Here is a 6,000-nt window from a genome sequence, read left to right as displayed (position 1 = left end):
GGTTAGGTGAGGTGGGGAGGCTGCTACGCGGTACTATGGGGCACGTGGAAGCATGAGACACGTGTTGAACGCTCATCGTATTTTTGAACCACAACTGCACCAAAAAGGACAAAAGGAGCCGGACAGAGTGAGCAGGCGGGCAGGGCGGCAATTTCACACTTCTCAACTCATGAGTGTGGATAAGGTTTGGTTTTCTTCCTCGCACAAGTCTTCCCGGTTCTTTCATTCTTGTTGAGGAGTCTCAATGGAGATACACCCTCACGGCGTGTGCTACTCTGTGGGGACGATCTATGTTCGATGATCGTTGATCAAGCGCGGCGAATTACTAACCGTTGGATGAGAATGAGACATGAGGAGGATGGTCTGATCGGACGGGTGGGGAAGGAAGAGAGTAAGGGGATATTAATGGAGACAGTGAGGTTGGCGTCGAAGGAAAAGGACAAGAGGGGAAGGGGCAAACTCTGGTGCGAACGTACGTACCATATTAGGTGTACCTGCAAGGAATAGTTTCCCTGCAGTGCCTCAGTGCGTGCACCTTCCTCTTGGATTCTAAGAGATCCATAATTCCATATCACCCGAAAAGAAAAAAATGAGATCCAATTTTAAAAAAACTCGTGACCAAATAATTAATATCAACTCACTCCAAGTAAATTAGGAATATTTAGGTAAAAATCAAATTATAATTTTAAAAATAATTTTATGATATATAGAGTAAATATATGAAAAAATTTGTAAAAATATTTTTTTAAAAATATTTCAGGTGTTGTCAAATACTCCCTTAATCTTTTAGATTAATAAATTCGAACTCATTTGGATTTGGTATTTCTGAAATATTATTTTATTTTGATTTGGTTAAAGAGTTTTTTGCATTCGGGACAATCTTGTTGGTTCCTAAATGAACCATTAATTTCAAATTTTATGAGTTAAATTTTAAGGATTAAAAAAAGTATTAACTCTTGTTTTTAAGATAATTTAATACTCCTTCCATCCGAAATGTAAAACCCACTTCGTAGTGTAATTTAGCATATAAAGTGGGTCATAAATTATACTATAAAACAGATCTTATATTTAAGATAGAAAAGATAGTAAAATTATTATTTTATTGTAACATATTAAGAGGTAAATACAAAATTATCAGATTTTTATACACGGAACAGTTCCTTTTTGAATTCAAACTTCTTATCAAGGTGGGATGAGGGTGTGACTTGAGACCCAAAAAAAATAAATATACATGTGGGATTTTAAATTTTGGAAATAAATATAGAAATTGTGGGAAGCTTATCTTTTTAGAAGTTTAAATATTCGCGGATTATGTGACATTAAGACCCTGCAATGTAACCCCAAGGGGTTAGGTCAGCTGGCTGGGGTTGTCCTAGCTTAACCACAGGTCTCGAGTTCGAACTGTGGGAATGCAGCACCCTAAGGGGCCAGAGGGCGCCGACCGAAAGGTTCCTTGCAAGCTCTCGATCCGGATTAGTCTGGGGACGTTGTCACGGCTGAAAGATGTCTATTTTCCTGGATACCGGAGGAGAAATCCAAAAAAAAGAAAAAAAGACCCTGTAATGTACTGTCGAGGTTGGGAAAAATGTAACGCGCTTGTTGTGAATTTGAACATTATCCAAAGTCACTGTCACTGAACCCACACGGCAATGCGAATGTGATTAAAGATTTTCCGATTAAGTATTATTTGCGATCATTATCTTCTTATCCCATCCAATTACGTCAATAAAATTATTCTCTCCGCGCATCATGCTTTTGTTTTTCACGACTAATAATCCCTCCTCTCTCTAATTAATCTCCTCAAATACTCGTCTTATTTTAATGGCTTTCCATTATTATCCCTCGCCATATAGCTTTGCTAATCACATAACTTCGAAGTCTTGAACATTCGATTCGTTCTAACTGCTTTTTTTTCCTAACCATTACTTTAGCTGATTTTCAAACTTTTAGGGGGGCAAAATATTCCATTGATTGAAATATTTTCAAATACCATTAAATAAATAGCAATGGAAGGGAATGGATTTGAATCCAGTTACTGATATAAGGTCATAGACATGCTATGACTCATATGCGCCTTTACTTTAGGACCCAAATTCAATTGGATTTTTAGTTTTAAATTTCTATCATGTTATAAGAGTGAATCGTTATACTTTTTATTACATTTTAAGAAATACTACATCCGATCCTATTTATAAGATCTCGATCATAAACTATAAATGAGATTTTATAATTAAGATCAGAGATAGTATCATTGTCTATGCATAGGTGTTTGTTCATTTGAGTTTCTCCTTTTTGTGAAGCCGTCCTCACCCAATTGTGTGTGTGTATCGGTTGATCCTTGCATTGGAAGGCTTCTCTGGTCTTACCAAACCGTCCAAAAAGAGAAACTGGGTAGCTATATTCGCTTTTCAGGTGCACATTCCAGTGTTCTTAAGTTATCCACTTATCTCCTTTGAATATTTGACTTCTCTTCATCAATGCATATCTTAGAGTTTAAACTAGCCTATTTAATGTGCATTGTGTTGGAAAAATACCTGAAAAATAAAAACAAAATAAAATAAAAACATGATTCGAGTCATGCTTCCATGAACATAGTGTCTATAAGTTATTCCACCACAGGCAGGAAAATATAAATATTTATTCAGTCTTAAATATAAAATTTATTTTATTATATTATATTACAAAATAAATCTTATATTTAAAACCGAATCAATATATAAATAAGCATAAGAATATATGAAAAGGAAAAGAAATACTAAAAAAATTCAAGAGCTCGATATGCTTAAAAGCCTTGAATTAATATTGGTCACTACTTATTTATAAACAGTTATCACCTGAATTTTTTTGAAAATTAATGAAGGTGGGACTTCTACAAGGACACATCCACACACCTTCATATTAGATCGAGATGATCTTTTCAACGTGAGACTTTCTATTTTTGACACACCACCACATCACAATCACAACACACTGCGGCTTTTGGTTTTTATAATAAAATTATAAATGTGTTCGAAAATTAAACCATTATTACCGCGGCCTCCAACGTAAAAAAATCAAATGCTGCTGTCTAAAGCATTTCTACAGAAGGCTTGTGAAATCCTCACTTTACACTTCCTTAACATTTGACTGGGTCCTTAAAGTTGTGATTTGTGAAGTCGGCGTTTCTTAAATTCCCAACCATGTCTTTTTCCTCACTTATGTCAACGGTTTACGTGACGATGCCACCGGCTATTATGTTTAGATGAGATTTTGAGTTTAAATTGAAGAGTTAACTTGTTAGCAATTATAAATTTGTCTAAGCTTTGAGCTACATGATTTAACTTTTTTTTATTCAAATTAAATATCAAATTCTACCAAACCATACTTCATATATTAATACACTTGCATTGGTCTGATCCAAATCTAAAAAATCCTAGTCTTAGGTTTTGTCTCCTATGCAGTGTATTGTACTGTACTGTAGTTGAGAAGATAATTTAAAATATTACGCAATTGAAATATTATTATTTTTTTAATGGTACACATGCTGATTTATCTTTCAAGATAAGATAGGATATTATCATAATAAATTTTCGATCCAGTGACAATAATTTATATAAATCCTATCCACTGGATGCTTTTTGTGTGACTTGGTATAATACTACGTAAGTATATACACTTCATTTTATGGTGCAACATCTTTTTGCCTAACTGATTTTGTCCTGTCCAGAGTTTGCTTTAGAATATCTTAATTATTTATAACAATGACCGAACTTGGGATAATTTACCCGGTGGTGTTTTAGACGTGTCATTTCGGTAATGCCAATAATTGTAAAATCATGTGATTAAACCCTTAAATTTACGTGCACGAGAAGCACTTCTTGCTTTAAGTGAATCGCCACAATTCCTGAAAGTGGAATAAATACTCATTTTCCTTTTCAAATAAATCTGACCTTTTTTTTTGGAAAAAAAAAACGATAATATTACTCATTTTCCAACAAGTTCTACTGAACCAAAAGATATCACCTCAAGTACTTAATATAAAAATTTATTTGATTTGTAATTTGATTTTAAATATAAAATCTCAATCTAATCTGTCTTTTATACTTATCTATTTTTTCAAAAATAATCTTCGTAGTAATTGTACATGTTAAATATTTAACAAATGATAATTATAGTTAATATACATGATAGTAATGATATTTTATGAAAGATAATATATATATTTATAATAAATAACTAATTTTTTTAATTTTTTAATTTTTTAAAATTAATTAATTACGTCTTATATTAAAAAAAAGAAAGTAGTACTTCTGAAAACCCACAGTTAATTAAAAAAAGAAGAGTTTTTTAGTGAAAAAATTGAATAATTAACGTCGACAGGTCACCAGCAGAAGATAGCAATTCATGAACTTAATTGACTCTATACTATCAAACTATAATACCACCGGTTATTAATATTAATTATTAGAGTTAATATAAATTTTAGTCATTTAAGTTTACTTTTATTTTGATTTTATTTCTTTCATTTTCAAACCATATATTTTGGTGGCTTAAATTTCTGTTCATTTAAAATATTAATTTTTATAATTTAATCAAAACTTAGACCATTTTGTTGAGGGACCAAAATTTATAGCTTGAAATTTAAGGGACTAAATATTATATTAATCTTAATTATTAATTAGCATAATATATATTTGGGGAATTATGGCCCTTCGGCTTCATGAGGGGCTCAACAAATTATTGTCACATATTAGTACCATTACATTTTATATTTACGGATTCAGCTTTCCATTATATCGTAGGGTGGAAATGTCCCCAGTCCACGTTCACCAATTATTTATTGACACGTGTCTCACGTACAACCATTGTTAAATACTTATATCCACGCGGAACGCATTACGCCACTTGATTGCGCTCACGAGCGGCAGCACGCAGACTTTTTTTTTTTTTGGGGCCAACATGCAGAGTATTTAATTTACGTCTTGTTATAAACCATTATTTTCACATTACTACTATTTAGTATTTAACCTCACATGGTTGGCAAAAAAAAAAAAAAAACACCACGCATAGCATTTTTAACGTATATATACTTTTTAGGATGATGCAATTCTCTTAAAAGGGTTGATGAAAGAGTTATTTAATGTACTACCTCCGATCCTAATTATAAGAGTCAGTTGACTAATTTGAAGAGATTAAGGAAGTAAGTTGAGTTAGTTATTTGTCATAAACAGGTATTGTCTTTCTTAAAATATCCTTGCTAATGAAGTGTATTGACTTGAACTCTTATTATTAGAAGGGCTACTTTGAAAAAAAAATGTATAAATATGAGAGACAAAATAGATTGGGATCTTATATTTAAGATCAAAATAAAAGTCAAACAGAGTCTTGTCTTAGGGACCGGAGGTAGTATTTTTTTTTTTTCAAATCGTTAGCTCTGGAGACACATGATTATTGGCAATTCCTTTTACGAAAAAAAATGAATGAAAAAAATAGAACTTTTGATCACTGAGTTTTTCTTAACTATCAATTTAGTCCATGTGATTCGTTAATTGCTAATCATACCCCTATAATTTTATATTATAGTCCTTCGAAAAACGCGCAAGAAATAATGCGCGGAGCAAACAACTTTAGGTGTTTGGGTAAATGCTCATGGAAACCAACACTCTGCTTAAAAACTGTGTTTTCCCCCATGGGATCCAAACACATACTAAGAGTTTCATTTTCTCAAAATTAAAAAATACAGACATTTTCAGTTAATGAACTCCACGCACTTTGCAAGTGAAGACAGATGTTTGATAAAAAAAGAATAATGGCCATCAAACACTGGGAGTTGGAAGTGGCCATCAAAGCATGTGAATTGAATAGAATAAAAAGGTACAACTGGATAAGAGTGGGTGTACCAAAAATGAATTCTAAATAGATTGCCAAAAACATTAATCGCCAAAAGTTGGAATTAATAAAGCAGCCTGATGGACTGGATGGGATTCGACCAAACCCTGGTAGTTCATGGCCTGTTATTGT

Source organism: Neltuma alba, unplaced genomic scaffold, assembly GCF_004799145.2.
Source record: "Neltuma alba isolate B1F8T4 unplaced genomic scaffold, ASM479914v2 tig00012201_pilon, whole genome shotgun sequence".
Classification (NCBI taxonomy): Eukaryota; Viridiplantae; Streptophyta; class Magnoliopsida; order Fabales; family Fabaceae; genus Neltuma; species Neltuma alba.
Note: the sequence above shows the minus strand (reverse complement) of the source record.